Source organism: Bos indicus x Bos taurus, chromosome 4 (genome assembly GCF_003369695.1).
Source record: "Bos indicus x Bos taurus breed Angus x Brahman F1 hybrid chromosome 4, Bos_hybrid_MaternalHap_v2.0, whole genome shotgun sequence".
Classification (NCBI taxonomy): Eukaryota; Metazoa; Chordata; class Mammalia; order Artiodactyla; family Bovidae; genus Bos; species Bos indicus x Bos taurus.
The window spans coordinates 104,484,758-104,502,647 of record NC_040079.1 but is presented as its reverse complement, the minus strand read 5'-3'; the positions used below and the strand labels follow the sequence as shown (position 1 = coordinate 104,502,647).

The following is a 17,890-nucleotide window of genomic DNA, read 5'->3' as shown; positions in this document are numbered from 1 at the left end:
TATATTATTTAGTTTTTAGCTGCTTTTTGATTGTATATTTTTCTGAAATGCATTATTTAGTCCATTTTTTAAAAATTAGTATATTTATTGTTCAACAATATTCTTTTCTGTTGTTCATGTATTAATAATTTGAGTGTGCTGTGCTTTTAGAAAATGGTTCCCTTGTAGGGGATTGAGAGATACCAAGGTACCTTTCCTACTTTTACTGCTTGAGAGCTCTCTCTTCTATTGTTATCACAAAGAAATAGAAAGATAGAGAGACAGACACACAAATATATATTCAAATAGCCTCTGTGTGTAGTTATTCCCATTTTCTGAGATCTGCCTTCTGTGGAGTCCTACATCTCCCCACTATATGTGATCCTTTTCTCTCCCTTTGCCCTCAGAGTTCCTGTCCTGATCAATTTGAATCCTTCTCACAGCAGCATTTTCCTTAGGAAAGGAGTTTCATTAGATATTTCTGTCTTCAGCATTTCAGTCACCTCAGTATCTTCTGATCTCTTCACAGTCCCTCAGAGTGGAGCTGTGCTCCTTTTATTCCACTCGTGCATAACTGGAGTCTGGAGCCTTCTCCTTTCACTGCATTTCAGTCTCCTCAGTATCTTCTGATCTCTCCCTCAGTGTAGAGCTGTGCTCCTTTTATTCCACTCATCCATTACTGGAGTCTGGAGCCTTCTCCTTTTCACTGCTATTCTCACAACATTCACTTGCTGAAAATCCTATTCATGGAGGGACTCTCTCTTTTTGAGGACTTGTTGGCAACTGCTGTATTGCAGCGTTTATAGAACCATTAAAACTCTTTCTCCTGTACTAGCTCTGCACAGCTACTAAACCTAGGCGTGTTCTGCATTGATCCTGCTTCATTTGTGGTTTGGGTGAGACAACACTCGCTGGTGTTCTGAGGTTAGTGTGGATGTTTTTGGTTGGTCTTCTGGAGGATACTGTGAATATAATTTTTCTTTTGCTATTCTAATTATTTAGTATGTTTTTAGGAAGAGATCACAAAAATTAAAAAGCTTTACCATCGTGATTTTGCCCTGACCTAAAGTCAAGATGGGCTTATTTTTAAATCAAGGAAATAGTTACTGATTCTGCATCATTCTGTTATCTTGACTGGCTTCTAAGAATATAGTTACTTCCAATGGAGTTTCTGTTCAACTTAGCTGAATATTTATTAGCTTCACTAAAGATATTCCTTCGAAGTATAATCAGCCTCTATCTCAGAGTTGCCTGACTCTAATATTGCTTTCCTTTTCCTCACCAACTCTCTTCAAACTATAGCTTCCTTCATTAGCTAGCCTCAGTTAGAATATATACATATGTGTTCTGAACAATTTCTTCAATCAAAGAGATTCTTTTTCCTTTAAAATTAGACTTCATTTGAGAACTTCCTTATGCTAAAATTATTGTATTTTCCTCCTAGGCATGTTTCAAATTGTTCTTTATATTGCAGTAGCTTCAGTCAGAATGCTTTCTTTAATGTTCAGAGGACTCACTAAATTGAAAATGGCTTCCTCAAGTTAATATTGCATGAACTTTGCAGTACATTCTTTCCAAATGAAAACTGCTACCCTCACACTGCTGGAAATGACATATTTCTCTGATGAACAGAGGAAAATTACTACATTTCTCTGCAATTTTGTAGATTCTTCTCTGTTCTTAAGAACTTATTAGAATGCCCCCTTCCTTTTCTCTAAAGAAATGAAATTAAATGGGGCTGAGGGGTGGCAGTGGGAAGACTGGTCTCTAGTCTCTAGGAATCTACCACAGGGCTCTGTACTTAACCTCCTTCAGTTTAATCCAGTCAACATTCAACCTTTCACGAGTACCTCCTGTGTGCTACATTTTGTGTTAAGTAGAAAAGATAAGAAATTATCCTCCAAGGGGGCACTGGAGTTAGATGCGGGTTAGAACCCGCACCTCTTGTTCACTAGCAGGTGACCTGAATTAGCTGTTTGATCCCACTGAGTTCAATTTCCATATCTGAGTATAATGAGTCCCACACGATATAGCTGTCGTAAAAATTTACACATACATAAATATATACACAAATGTATACATATGTATATATTTGTATATTTATAGACATATACATGTACATATATAATTCTTAAAACAGCTATAATAATGTTGGAAATAGGTATGTATGTAGTAGGCAGTACTCAATAAATGTTTCTTCCTTTTGGACAATGTTACAATGCACTTGTAATTTGAAAATGTTTCTTCCCCCTTTACCTCTGCAAACACAAAATGAATTAAAATGGACTATGTTTTAAGATACTCCTCCTATCTCAAATTGTGTGATATTTGTAAAATGTATTGAGACAACCAGCAGGGTTCTTGGTATGAGGTCATAAACTCCTAAGGGGTTCAGAGAGTTTTTGCACCTTCTGAAATTGCATGCAAATTGGGTATATTTGTAAGTTACACATTTTTGAAGGGAGGCAATTCATTGCTATCACCAGATTTTTAATGGGATTGAGAAACAAAAGTCAAGAATCATGAGGGTGGTTATAAAAATCATGGCTGGGATTCACAACAGACTGCATATTTTTGGAAGTCACACACAGTCTACAGTTTTGTATAAAAAAGTTTCCTTTTTTATAATGCTTTGCACAGAGCCAGAAAGAGTTCAGAATGTAAACTTTAAAAAAAAAAAAAAAAAGATCCTAATAGTGACAATGTTTTCTCTACTAGGAGTGGGAGGTATAAAAATTGGGGCTGAAAAATAAGAGGCAGCCCAAGTACTGAGAGCAGTAAAAGACCAGAAAGCAAAGAAAAAGAAGAAGAGAAAAACTAAAAATCCATCCCCCCCCCCCCACCCCAAACAGAGGAGAAGGAGCTGGGGAGGAGGAAAGATTTATAGACTGGAAGAGAAACAGCAATGCAAAGAAGAGAGAAAAAGGAAGTGGTCTGTTCATTGGACTTTCCTTCCCCAATAATCTCAAGGCGAATGCTCCTTAGAGATCCAGTAGAAAAAGACGTTTCACAGACTGAATGAAGGGGCATGAAGTTCTAATTTTAGCTTGATTTGATCATGATGCCTTTGCCAAGCCATTGTTTTACCACCTGCATTTTCTTTATCCGCAACATCTAGATGGTTAATGTTATTAATAGTAAGCCAGAAGAAGTCCCCTATCTCTGTGTGAGCTGTATTTCAAGAATTCATTTTAAGGTGATCCAACTCAAATATGGATGCATTTTCCTCAAGAAACAGTGGTTAAGCAGTATCACAACCATTCATATAAACACACAACATATAATGGATGAAAAAGGGAACAAGCCTTTCAGTCAGCTGGGAGCTTAGTAGGCTGGAGCACAGCTTTTTTCATTTCCTTTCTCATACTCCAGGGAGCTCTGTACTCACTCGTGTTAATAAATTGGGGGATATGTCTGCACTTCAAAGATAAAACCCAGCAACACCATAAAAGGCCATTTGTACATGAGAAGCAAAATGAGTTAAATTTCCTCACCTTTATTCCATGCTTCAGCTCTTTCCTGCCTGACATGTGTGTGCTTCTTGCCACTAGGCACACTCCACATTTTACAGTGGTGGTGTTTAATCGCTAAGTTGTATCTGACACTTTTGAGACCCCATGGACTTTAGTCCACCAGGCTCCTCTGTCCACAGGATTTCCCAGAGAAGAATACTGGAGTGGGTTACCATCTCCTTCTCCAGGGGATCTTCCCAACACAGGGATCAAACCCACATGTCCTGCGTTAGCAAGTGGACTCTTGACCACTGAGCCACTCCACCGTTTATATTGAGTACAAATTTCAGTCTCTTCACAGAATGGAGTTCTGGTTCTTCTGAACTCTAGAAGTTTCTTTCTATTCTGTGTTTGTATACCATCCTCAATTCCCATTGAGATCTTTCAGGCTTCAACTATAAAGTGCTATCTGCTCACCAGCCTCCCCTTTCCATCCTCAACCCCTACCCCCACCATTCCCCCCCCATCATTTATGGCCCTAACCAAAGTCTAATATATAAGGGAACAGGGAATGCAATCTTGACTGATAATGCTCTAATACATATATTAAGTGGCTGAAACAGAGCAGAGAGAGAGACAAAATGCTGTGCTATTTCTTTTGAGAAATGAGGAAAGAAAGACTCCTATTCTTAGTCTGGAAGTAGAAAGATGGATATAGAGACAGAAGGGGAGGAAAACAAAGATGGTCTTATGTGTCTGCTAACCTGGATCCACTCAGTAAGAGAGACTGTAAATCCAGTTCAAAATTGAGATAAAGTACTTGACTCTAAATTGGCTCTAAAGGATGGACTTATACATGCAACTCATTCTAGAGACGAAAAGGATGAAAAAGAGAGCATGTGTCCAAGGACATATCCAAAGATGTACAGTAGATGCAGGGATTGTATCAGAGAAATTAGTTCCTGAGAACAAGGTTAACAGATAACAGAAGGAAGGCAGAATTCTTTCCTTCTGTTTGGGCAGAATTGCCTCCATATACATACATGGCACTAATCAGAAGTAGTTAATATTGAGAGAAAAATAATGAGCCATAATATACAATCAATTTAAATAGAATTTAAGCTACCATAAGGTTAGGACAAAATAATGGGCAGTAACTTCCATTTTTGTAAGAGTTTAATCATTACTATTTCTGCACTGTCAGGTGTGCAGACAATGTTACAATAGATTGAGTCTGAATTATTTGCGAGTAGACTATTAGCCAAGAGGACTAATAGAACAAGTGTTCTGTCGACATGCACCCACTCTCAATAGAGAAAAACTCAAATTCCAAGAAATAGTTGCTCTTATTTTTGGAGGGTCATCCTAATCCATAGACTCACAAGGCTTTAAACACCGTGGGGTGCGCTGCAGGGAGGAATACTTTGGAAATCACTTCATTCAACTCCTCTACTTTCAAAACATTGCCTCTTGGATGAAAATCACTTATGTATATTTCAGTGTAGAAATCTTTATAGTGACTATCTTTGTTTGCTAATAAAATACGTAGCAATAAACTACAGTATTTGTCGTAAAGATATTTCCTTTCAAAAACCTTTGGTCAGTCCACTTATCATCATTATTATACTTTTTTATAAAAATAGCTAGCATTTATTGTGGAGAAGGCAATGGCACCCCACTCCAGTACTTTTGCATAGAAAATCCCATGGACAGAGGAGCCTGGTGGGCTGCAGTCCATGGGGTCGCTAGAGTCGGACACGACTGAGCAACTTCACTTTCCCTTTTCACTTTCATGCATTGGAGAAGGAAATGGCAACCCGCTCCAGTGTTCTTGCTTGGAGAATCCCAGGGACGGGGGAGCCTGGTGGGCTGCTGTCTATGGGGTCGCACAGAGTTGGACACGACTAAAGTGACACAGCAGCAGCAGCAGCAGTAGCATTTATTGGGTACTTGAATATTGCAGGCCCTTTGCAAATATCCTCTCATTTAAACAACATAATAACTCTAAAAAATGGGCATCATTGTTTCCCTTTTACAGTGGAGGATCATGAGGCTCAGAAAGCAGCTGTTAAGTCTCAAAGCCAGGATTAAAGCACCTTTTACCTCATCTCCAGTATCTATCATGGGGCTTCCCAGGTAGCACTAGTGGTAAAGAACCCACTTGTCAATGCAGTAGGTGTAAGAGATGCGGGTTCAATCCCTGGGTCAGGAGGATCCCCTGGAAAAGAACATGGCAACCCACTCTAGTATTCTTGCCTGGAGAATCCCATGGACAAGGAGCCTGGTGGACTACAGTCCACAGGGTCTCAGAGTCTGACACAACTGAGCAACTTAGCACTCAGTATCTATCAGGTTGTATCACCATGGAAACATTTTTTAAAAAGATACCAGAAAGATAGGAAAACATGAATACTGTCCATACTTACTTTAGTAGGTGATTTTTCAAGTTTCCTTAAAAGATGTGCACAATCCCTATTCTCACTGTAGCACTATTTACAACAGTCAGGGCATGGAAGCAACCTTAATGTCTACTGACAGAGGAATGGCTAAAGAAGATGCGGTACAAATACACAATGGAACAGTACTCCTCCATAAAAAAAGAAATAATGCCATTTGCAGCAACATGGATGAACCTAGAGACTGTCATACTGTCATACTGAGTGAAGTCAGAGAAAGACAAATATATGATATCACTTACATGTAGAATTTAAAAAGAGGCTACAAATGAATTTAGCTACAAAACAGAAATAGAGTTACAGATGAAGAAAATGAACGTATGGTTACTGGGGGGTATGGGGAGGTTAAACTGGAAGATCGGGATTGACACACTACTATTAATATCTATGAAATAAATAAGGACCTATTGTACAGCACAGGGAGTTCAATACTCTGTAATGGTCTCTATGGGAAGAGTGAATATATGTATTAAACATATATATGTGTGTGTGTGTGTGTGTACATATAGTGATGGTTTAGTTGCTAAGTCATGTCTGACTCTTGTGACCCCATGAACTGCAGACCACCAAGCTCCTCTGCCCATGGGATTTCCCAGACCAGAACACTGGAGTGTGTCATGTATAACAGATTCATTTTTCTGTATACCTGAATTAATACAACATTGAAAATCAACTGCTGCTGCTAAGTCACTTCAGTCATTTCCAACTCTGTGTGACCCTATAGACGGCAGCCCACCAGGCTCCCCCGTCCCTGGGATTCTCCAGGCAAGAACACTGGAGTGGGTTGCCATTGCCTTCTCCAATGCATGAAAGTGAAAAGTGAAAGTGAAAGTGAAGTCGTGTCCGACTCTTCTCGACCCCATGGACTACAGCCTACCAGGCTCCTCTGTCCATGGGATTTTCCAGGCAAGAGTACTGGAGTGGGGTGCCATTGTATGCAAATACCTTGATGTTTACCCTAAGGCAAAGACAGTTATAAAGAAGCCTGGCATACTGAAAGTATTTCAGAATTCTACCTCTGATTAAATATAAACAACCCAAAAGCTTCAGTAATTGTCCAAATCACACTGAACAGCATGATGAAATGATTATGGGTTCATCTGTGATAACTGACAGCACTGGCTCCTTGGATCTATTTCTCCTTATTTCTCATGTGGAGCACCGAGGTTAATGCTTGAAGAGGTGACTCCAGGTAAACAGAAGTCATTCACAATTGTATTATCTATGAACCAGAGACATTTAAAAAGAAGCTTGAATTTCTAGAGGGTTGAGAAATAGCTCTCCTCTTGCTTTAGGTTTTGTCATAGGCTGAGTTCCATATATAGCTTATTAGGGAGTGCTTTTGAGGTCAGTGCCTGTGAAATAGAAAAAAAGAAATAAGACTGGACAGAAGGAGAAACTATACCATGACGCAATCTTAACAGAGGCCTTAGTCAATCCGGCGGGGAACTCTGACGACAGAACGGCTCTAGACAACATTATATGTTGAGGTTGGGAGGCTGGGCTTTTATACCCCTGTGCTAATCAGTCACCGGATGTGGGTGCCCTGAAAGAAGGCATGATCTTGACTTGAGGCAGGTACCTGCATCTGAGGCAATTCTCTGAGAGGGCTGACACCTGATGGCTATCTGTTGGCAGCACTCCCAATAGCTGGGGGAATAAGCCTTTCAGTCCTGAAGGAAGACCAAAGCAATGCACACCATGCCCACCTCAGGTGTGCTGCCTTTGATCACACGCACAGTGTTGTTTTTATTATTTAAGACGTCTAGAGTGGGTCACCATAAAACGCCCCAGGAATGCCCCAGCTTGGTGAGGATTAACCTTGCCTGTCAACTCTATTGGGCACTTAGGTATTTCCTTTAGACCAGAGACATTCACTAGAAGGACCAAACAGTGTCTAAGAAGTTACAACTTAGTCAGGCTGCTGTTTTTCTGTGAGCAGGACAAGAAGTCACAGTAATCAGTTAGAAAAAATGACCAGATACCTGAAAGACAGCAGCCGGGTCAAGACAGAGAGACCAGGTTGTGCCCACTCATCTGTGTAAGAGGATGGGCAACCCTTGTACAAGCGGATCTGGGACTAAATAAAGATCTTCTATGGGCTGCATTTAGTCAAAAGGCTGTAGTTTGCTGACACCTCATTTAAAAGATCAGTGTTAAAAACATAGGTAAAACGTAGGTAGAGTCAAGGAATCTGAATGGTTTCATTTGCATTCAACACCAGAAGATTTTTATCTGTGTCCTTGGGCAAGATCCTAAAACTCCCTGTGTCTCAGTATCTTCATCTATTAAATTAACATAATAATAGTGCCTGAGTTATAGGGTTAGGAGTATGTGAGAGTGCAAGTTCAACACTTGTCTGGCATGTATCAGGTTCAGCAAGTAATTTTTGGAATTGTTATTATTGTTATATTTATTACCATATCAAGTGTAGTATTTACGTTAAGCCACTATTAGCCTAAATTTTGGAGGCAGAAAAATAAGAAAACAATTCATGTGAGTGGTTAAAATTTTAAAACAATAATCAAGAGAAAAGTTGTATGAGGATTCTTTGTACTATTCTTGCAACTTTGTAAAATCTGAAATTACACCAAAATAAAAATTGGAAAGACTTTGACCTACTTTGCTGGGATTATTTGGGATAGAAGTAGGCATCTAGGAGACTTGATTATTTTTATGCTGCTTCAGTTCAGTTCAGTCGCTCAGTCGTGTCCGACTCTTTGCGACCCCATGAATCGTAGCACGCCAGGCCTCCCTATCCATCACCAACTCCCGGAGTTCACTCAAACTCACGTCCATCGGGTCGGTGATGCCATCCAGCCATCTCATCCTCTGTCGTCCCCTCCTCCTCCTGTCCCCTTCTCCTCCTGCCCCAGCATCAGAGTCTTTTCCAATGAGCCAACTCTTCGCATGAGGTGGCCAAAAAGTTTTATGTAATTCCACTCATTTTATCCCTTTAGTTGTTTGTCTATGTTTTCTATTAGTTCTTTGAGCATGTTTCAGGACAGTGGTTTTAAAATCTCTGTCCAGTAATTCCAATGTCTGGACTTCCTCAGAGATCAGTTCAGTTCAGTCGCTCAGTCATGTCTGACTCTTTGCAACACCACGGACTGCAGAACACCAGGCTGCCCTGTCAGTCACAAACTCCCAGAGCTTGCTCACACTCATGTCCATCAAGTGGGTGATGCCATCCAACCTTCTCATCCTCTGTGGTTCCCTTCTCTTCCTGCCTTCAGTCTTTCTACCAATTTATTTCATTCCTTAGAAATAGCCATACTTTCCTGTTTCTTTGTATGTTTTATTATTTTTTTTTTTTAATGAAAACAGGAAATTTTACTATTGTAGTATGTACTTGGGACTTCCCTGGTGGCTAGAGGGTAAGGAATCCGCCTGCAATGCAGGAGAGCTGGGTTCAAGCCCTGGGTTGGGAAGATCCCCCGGAGAAGGCAAGGCTACCCACTCCAGTATACTTGCCTGGAGAATTCCACGGTCAGAGGAGCCTGGGAGGCTACAGTTCAGGGGGTCGCAAAGAGTTGGATACAACTGAGCAACTTCCACTCACTCACAGTATGTACTTGGAAGGAAGGTTCTCTCCTTTTCACAAGGCTTGCTACTTTTTGGTTGCTGAAAGGCTGTAGCAGTCAGATTATTCAATGCTGATCCCAAACTATTAAAAGACTATATTCTTTGTCAATGTGGTCACTGAAGTCTGTTTCTTAGCTTGTGTTCAGCTAGTGTTTTGATAGAAATGTCTTTGAACGCTGGGAACCTCCGAGTCTTGGCAAATTGGCACTGATCTTCAACTTGCCAGGCTTGCACTGTGCCCAAGGATGAGCCCAAGAAAAAGCTGAGGGTCTTCTCGGGTGTTTTTTGAGCATGTGTCTTATCCAGGGCACATACATGGTTTTCTAAATTCCCCCATTTACAAAGTTGCTTTTATTTTTAACAACGTTTAAAAAATATTTATTTTTATTTATTTGGCTGTGCTGGGTCTTAGTTATAGCATGTAGGATCTTTAATCTTGGTTGCAGTATGTGGGATTTAGTTCCCTGACCAGAGATCCAACCCAAGCCCCCTGCACTGGGAATGAGGAGCCTTAGCCCCTGGATCACTAGGGAAGTCCCCATAGTTGCTTTTAAATGTCCTAATTTCCCAAAGAAACACTCCCCAGCTTTTACCTTAGCCAATCTACTATATGTTTCAACTATAATTTCTGACCCAAGTGTCTGAAGATTTTTCATTTGGCTTGCAGTATTTTCAAGCTTTCTCCTGAGTTCTGAGTGGAAGACCGAGCGTCGTCCTTTAGGCTGCTCCCTGTATTACTCTGCTTGGGCTGCTATAGCAAAATAGCACAGCCTGGATGCCTTAGATAACAGACACTTCTCATAGTTCTGGAGGCTGGAAAGTCCAAAATCAAGGTTCCTGTCAATTCAGTTTGTCTTCTTACTGTGTCCTCACATGATGAGGAGACAGGCAGACAGCTTTGGAGTCCCTTATTCTTACAAAGGCACTAGCATACAGGATGACAGTCTCACTGTTATTACTTCATTTAACCTCTACCATGGGGTTCCCAGGTGGTGCAATGGCAAAGAATCCACCTGACAGTACAGGAGATGCAAGAGATGCGGGTTCGATCCCTGAGTCAGGAAGATCCCCTGGAGGAGGAAATGGCAACTCACTCCAGTATTCTTGCCTGGAAAACCTCATGGACGGAGGAGCCTGGCGGGCTACAGTCCATGGGGTCGAGAAGAGTCGGACAGGACTGCGTGCGTACACATACGTGAAGGGGCAGTGGTAGTGGAAGGACAAATAAACCACCACAAAACCTTCCTATTATTTTGAAGTGCCTCTTTCTTGATTCAGTGCTCATGTGGTGGCTGTAAACGTTCAACTGCTTTCTAGAGCTGTCACAAAACTGATGGTTTCTGCTTATTTTTCAATGTTCTGTGGAAGAATGGGAGTGGGAAGCTTCCTACTCTGCCATTTTGCTCTTTTCACTCAAAAGACTGAAATTTTGCATGCTTTTCAAAGATTTATGTTTTCCTCAGGCCAAAGCTTTCAAAAGGCTTTTTACTTATAAATGAAAAGAATGATTCAGATCACTCTTAAATGAAGTGATGAAATGTGTTTTAAAGAATGGAAAAATTATCCACTCAAACTAACTTAACAACAAAAACGTGTAACTTAATATAAGAATACAATGTAGGTATTCTTGGATCTCAAGAGCAATTGGGCCATTAGTGGGATGGAGGTCATGGGAAATCTGAGAAGCTAGAAAATGAGTCTCCTCCCTTTCTTTCTCTGTCTCTGTGACAGCACCAAAGCTCAGGGTCGTTTCTCAGACAGTCTGCTTCATTCCTCTCTCCATCTGTAATGGGTTCCCCTAACTTGGGTTCACATGTTTGGGTTAGAAGCCCCCGTTTGTGTTGTAGTTTCAGTGTTCAATACAGAGCAACTAAAACTTCTCTTCCAATTCCGAATCCTCAGAGGAAAGGATCTGATTGAGTCAGATTCCTTCAAGGATCAAACTCTATCCAATCAAGAAGGGACAAGGGTCCTATAGTGTGTGTGTGTATATATACATGCGTGGTTAGAGAGACCAAACCTCTAAATGGGAATTGGAGGAAAAGCAAGAGAGCTCTTCTCAATGGATGATGGGCAGAAACCCAACAAAGTATCTATCCAACCCATTCCTAGATCTAAAAACCTTTAAATACAACTTAAGAGAAAGAAGAAAAAAAATTGTGCCACTTTACATAGCTAAAAATTGTCAGTTTTTTACACTAACAGAGGTAATGAACACATTTATAAATAATGTACTGCTTAGGGATTTTAAAGCATCACCTACTTCATTTACAACAAATGTTTTCTGCTTTTGTTGAGCCACCAGGGAAAATAATTAAGGCATATTCTGATGCTTATTCCAGGGAACTAGAGCAACACAGGATAACCCCAGGGAGCCCAATCTTCTAAGCTGAGACTATTTCTCCGGTTCCTCAGTGCACACGTGGCAGACTCTGCTTTCAAGCTAATAACTTGTGAGTCATGCTGAGTCCTCTTCCCTTGAGGTTAAAAGTATTTCCTAGACTTTGCTTTTTTCCTTATCTCCTCCTCTATTCTCCACCTTTATCCCCTTCACATGTCAGTCAATTCAGAAAATAACACTAGCCTTTCCAACTGTCTCAAAATCTTGGTTGATTTTGTGCACATGTAGCTGCAAGGAATAAAAACTGTTTGGAAAATGCTCTCTCGGGTTCCACAGAATGAAAATACTATGTCCTAGCAGGAATTTTTAATGAAATGAGAAGCTCCATTGAAAAGCATGCTGTCTCCAGAGGAGGAAGCTCTGTCTCTTTTTTCTTGGGTTCTTCTCCCTATTCAAGTTAATAAAGATGGTAGGTAGTTGGGGTCATCTACAACCAAAAATACTCTGCTATCTAGGTGAGTCTGTAGTTTCATCTAATTTACTGTTATAGCTGAATAGCAGAAAACACAACAAACCTGGAAGTTTGGACAATTCACCATTACATTATCAAGACTTGAATCTTACACTTAAGTCTTGTCTTACTCATCCTCATATATTTACCTCTGGACTTAGCCACATCACCAAATTGTGCATTGTCTGTAATTGTATAATGTCTACCTCTGATGTTCCATTTTATAATGCTTTCCCTTTTGTGCCCAAGGCCTCCTCTCTGAAAGAGAAAGACATGTTTTCTACTATTTATTTTCTTGCTGTTGGGTGCAATTTTGCTCTAGAATAAAAGCTTAGACTCAAACTAAATTATTGGTTAAATGTATGTTTATTACTAAGTATGTTTAACTACCATTGTTACCATAAAGAGGGACACACACCCAACCACAATTACAAATTAATTCTTGAAAAGAGAAAGGAGCCAGTCATAATTATGTATTCTTTTTAACCCGCAATAAAATTTCAACAAGGTAATAAAATGAGATCTGACATATAATAACTTACCATCCTGCTATACTCTTAAATACTAACTTCTTACTATGAACAATACTAATATTTTACAAAGTGTTAGTCACTCAGTCATGTCCAACACTTTGCGACCCCATGGACTGTAGCCTGCCAGGCTCCTCTGTCTGTGGAATTCGCCAGGCAAGAATACTGGAGTGGGTAGCCATTCCCTTCTCCAGGGATCTTCCTGACCCAGGGATTGAAATGCTATCTCTTGCATTGCAGGTGGATTCTTTACCATCTGAGCCACTAGTAAAAGTAGTTATTACTTCTTAAAAGAAAAGTTTTCATGGTACACACTCCTAAAATATTTAACTTATGAATCTAATGCAATTAAAAGAATGATATAATCCCTGTCACATATAATCCCACTGACTACCTTTTGAGGCCAGTCAGGATTACTTTCTCCAATTTATCAATAGGAAAGTTGAGATTTAGAGGGCTTTGATAACTTGCTACTCAGCTAATTACTGATAAAACTGAGAACCTTAACTGAAAAAGAACAGATTGTTCCTAAACCAGAAGAGAAGGTTGCACAGAAGAAAAAGATATCCCAGAAGAAATTGAAGAAACAAAAACTTATGGCCGAGGAACAAATGGTGCAAAAAATAAATGCAAATAATAGTAAAAAAAAAAACAACAACAAAAAACTGGGAGCATCATTCACATCTCAAGGGTTCTACTGCACTATTCATTATATGTTTCTTCCAGGACTGTCATTGTTCAGATTTCAATAAGATTCACAACTCATCTCCCTGTGATCATGTCAGAAAAGCCTTACACAATACAGGTGTCAGGGGTCAAAAATAATACAGGCATGGTATGTTACCCTTTAAGTGAAAAAGATACTACATTGTACTTCATTCAGTTGTTTTACTCATTCAAAACAACAAATAATCAAATACCTAGATTGTGCTAGGTAGGCTCCACTATATCCAGCTTTTTAGTAGTTACTTTTGCTGCACATGGCTTACAACAACAAACATTTATTATTTTACACTTCCTGCAGACTTGAATTTGGGAGTGGCTAAACTAAGTGATTCTGGCTCATGGACTCTCTTCGGGTACAATAAAGATACAGACAAGGGATGTAGTTATCTGAAGGCTTGGCTAGGCTGAAGGGATCTGCTCTCAAATTCACTCACATGGCTGTTTTCAGGAGTTCTCAGTTCCTCACTGAATATTGGCTGGAAGCCTTAGTTATTCACAACATGGGCCTCTCTCTAAGTTGCTGAGTGTCCTTACGACATGACAATTACCTTTCCCCAGTGAGCAATCCCAGAGAGAGCAAGAAGAAAGCCGGCACATATATAGTCTCCACTTAGAAGTCACATTACAACATTTCTACATTCTCTTTATGAGAACAAGTCACTAAGTACAGTCCAAACTCTAGGTGAGGGGAATTAAGCTCAATTTTTGAAAGAAGAAGTATCAAAGAACTTGTGAACATATTTTAAAACTACTATACCAGTAGTTTTAATTTAATTTATAATTTAATTCAATTTATATTAAATTCTAAATAATTTAATCTATAGTTTTAGAAGTTTAGTTGCTCAATTGTGTCCGACTCTCTGCGACCCCATGGACTGTAGCCTACCAGGATCCTCTGTCCATGGGACTTTTCAGGCAAAAGTACTGGAGTGGGTTGCCATTTCCTTCTCCAGAGGATGTTCCTGACCCAGGGATCGACTCCAGGTCTCCCACATTGTAGGCAGACGCTTCTACCGTCTGAGCCATCAAGGAAGTCCATTTAATCTATACATTATTATATAAATATAATTTATAGAATGTAATCTAATTATTACTAAAGAGTTGTTAATCTAATTGTAATATTTGGATATTTAAAGGAAAACTAAGTTTATTAGAGAGTGGTTTTTTGTTGTTGCTTGTTTCCATTTTGTGTTCCCATTTTCATCTTACCCTGTTTATTAAAAAATTCTACCTATAGTGCTAAATAATGACTTTTCCTATCTTTTTATGCCAATTAGGAATTTTATTCAGTGCTTATAACAAAAACAACAAAAGCCTTAAAGAGAACGGATTTATTTTCCTTCACATAACAACAAACCCCTTCATATAACAACAAACCCAGAAGTGAGCAGACCAGGGCTGATAAGCTGACCCTTCAAAGCAATCACAATCACATAGCCAGTTCCTCTGGCTATGCTATTATTTTGTTACTGTGGTTGAAATAGGGCTGCTCCACATCTAGCATCATATCACTGTTCCAGGTAAGATAAAGGACAGGTATAGGTCCAATGGCTAACAGGAAATTTCTTCCGTAAAACTTTGAGCCTCTCCTAGCAACATCTGCTTTCATTCTGCTGACAGGTCACATGGGAAAACATGGCTTATAGGAGTCTGCGTAAACAAGTATTTTTTTTTTTTTTTTTTTTTTTTAGGTTTAGATTTTTTTTTTTTTCTCTCTAATTTTATTTTATTTTTTAAACTTTACATAATTGTATTAGTTTTGCCAAATATCAAAATGAATCTGCCACAGGTATAGATGTGCTCCCCATCCCGAACCCTCCTCCCTCCTCCCTCCCCATACCATCCCTCTGGGCCGTCCCAGTGCACCAGCCCCAAGCATCCAGCATCATGCATCGAACCTGGACTGGCAACTCGGTAAACAAGTATTTTTAACTGGACACAGTCACCCTGAAAAAAAGTCAGAGTTCTGCAAGTAATAGAGAAAGGATTTTGTATAGAATCAAATCAACTATCAGTCTCTATCACCTTGCTCCAAGGAGCTGTGACACACATTACTGAAACACACTCCAGATAGATAAACATACCGTTCAAGGTTAATCTGTGTTTCAAATGGGAGAATATGGTCATTTTGTGTCTCACATATAAATTATATTTTTCAAAGTAACCACAACTTTCTTTTTTTCTAGTTGATAATGAAGAAAAATTGGCTGACATTAATGTCACTTCAAGGAATTTATTCAAGAAGACAGCAATACAGTTGTGCAAAGGTACATGCATTAAGAAACTCATCACAGAGTTGTTTAAAATAGTAAACATTTGGGGAAAAAACCAGAAATGAATCAATAGAATACCGGTTAGATAAACAGTGGTACATCCACTTCACACTATGCAACTTTTAAAAATGATGTTATTCATGATATATTGTTCATGAAAAAAGAACTGTGTACAAAATAAAATCCAGTGTATCATACACTGTATTTCTATACATTTATATATTTTTATTCTTAGAGACGTCTGGAGTATAACATGAATTTTTAAAAATTGTTATCTCTAAATTATGGCATTTGGAAATTTTTTATATTTGTTTCAATAAGTGTACATTGCTTTCATGAAAATAATAGCTATTTTCAATAATACCTAGAAGGGTAGGAGGGGCCTGATTTGATCTGGTAGTTCTATCAACATATCTTCTTGCCACTAAGAAAATTATCTTAGACGTGCTGTAGCTGAGCTTACCCTTGGAAGGGTTTCCTATATTTGCTCACTGGAAAAAGATTATTCCTTATTCCTTATAAATTTTAATAAAATTAAAATAAGAATCCTGAGGCATTTTGTTGTATTTTGCTTTCTATTTGGTACACTTTGACCTCGAAGGGTCTCTTTTCCCTGTCTCACAGTGGCTGTGGAAGGCAAAGGGGGTGAGGCTGAGCAATAATTACATACAAGTTGGGGAAGAGAGAAGAGATGGAGGTGAGGATCCAACAGAGCACTAACCTGGATATCACATACTTGCACTTCTCTTCCAAAACAGGCTTCTCAGTTTACCTTTCTGACCTCAGTTTTCTCATCTGAAAAAATGAGAGGTTTGGATAAGAATCTAGATGTTTTAAAGTTCTTCCCGAAGATTCTTTCGGATCTATTAATTATATATCCTGGTAAACTACACTAAAGCTGAATCTAAACAAATAAAAAGGGAACAAGGACTTCCCTGGTGGCTCAGACGGTAAAGCGTCTGTCTACAATGAGGGAGACCCGGGTTCAATCTCTGGGTTGGGAAGATCCCCTGGAGAAGGAAATGGCAATCTACTCCAGTACTATTGCCTGGAAAATCCCATGGACAGAGGAGCCTGGTAGGCTACAGTCCATGGGATCGCAAAGAGTCGGACAAGACTGAGCGACTTCACTTTCAACAACAATACTTTAGTTACATTGTTTACTATTCCTCTCCGGCGTGGTAAGTAACTTGCCAAGGTTACACAGCTAATAGGTGGCGGGAATCAAGATTCCAGCCCAGAGGCCAAGGCACTAAAGAACTGCCTAGGAAGCAGGGTAGTTTTCTCACCCTCAAACTAGGCTTTGTTAGATAACATCAGTAAAGTCAAGGCTTGATCTTACCTCCTGACTGCTGTGGGACTGCCTCAATCGCTTGAGGGCTCCTAGCTCTATAATCCAAAAACAGTTTTCTGATACAAAGTCCCTTTGCCAAGTAAAGGTGAGACGGTGAGGTTTTGGAGAGCTCCGAAGAAACTCTTCCGGCCCACTGCCTGACAGCAGTGAAGTAATTACGGAACCAAAGACCATGTGTGCCTTCCGGAGGCTTTGTGGTATAATTAATTGGGTTCTCAGCCCCTGCTCATTCACATACCTGGTTACCCAACACTCGTTTGCGTACCTCATCTTGCGTATTTCCTCTCCTTAAGGCCAGAGAGGTACTGAGTTAAGAGAATCGGGAGGAGGGGATAACGGGTAAAAAGAACGGTTTAAAAGCAGGCTAGAGGCCATAAGACTCCTGAAAGGGAAGAGCCTGTTTCTTGGACAAAGGTCCCAAGGGTATTCGCAGCCCTGGTCCCTGATGTTTCACTGCTTTGGGCCCTCTCAAGATCTGGAAGCTAATGCAAGACCCTACAGCACCGCGATGAAGGTGGAGGCCGCCACGGAGGTGCCGCAAGTGGGCTGTGACTACCCCTCATAGAAGATCCGACTTCCCAGACCCCTTAGCACAAGGGCGGGGCGTGAGCTCAGCCGCCAATCCCCGCGCCCGCACGTCGCCGTAGCCCCGCCCCACCCTGCCCCCTCTCGCTCCGCCCTTC

At 40.1% G+C, this 17,890-nt stretch overlaps 1 protein-coding gene across 3 annotated transcripts in view; it reads right to left on the bottom strand.

Annotated features, from left to right (window-relative positions):
• Positions 1 to 17,749, bottom strand: part of ASNS (asparagine synthetase (glutamine-hydrolyzing)) — a 147,939-nt gene extending 130,190 nt beyond the window's left edge. Inside the window, exons 1-2 of one of the 3 annotated variants that reach the window (XM_027540089.1) lie at positions 17,446 to 17,749; positions 16,575 to 16,648 (exon numbers count right to left, since the gene is read on the bottom strand). The gene's annotated coding sequence lies outside the window, so the exon portion shown is untranslated. Of the gene's footprint in view, positions 1 to 16,574; positions 16,649 to 17,195; positions 17,383 to 17,445 lie in introns of those variants that run through there. The other 2 variants (XM_027540093.1, XM_027540091.1) reach the window with 2 other exon arrangements.
• Between the last annotated feature and the right edge of the window lie 141 nt (positions 17,750 to 17,890).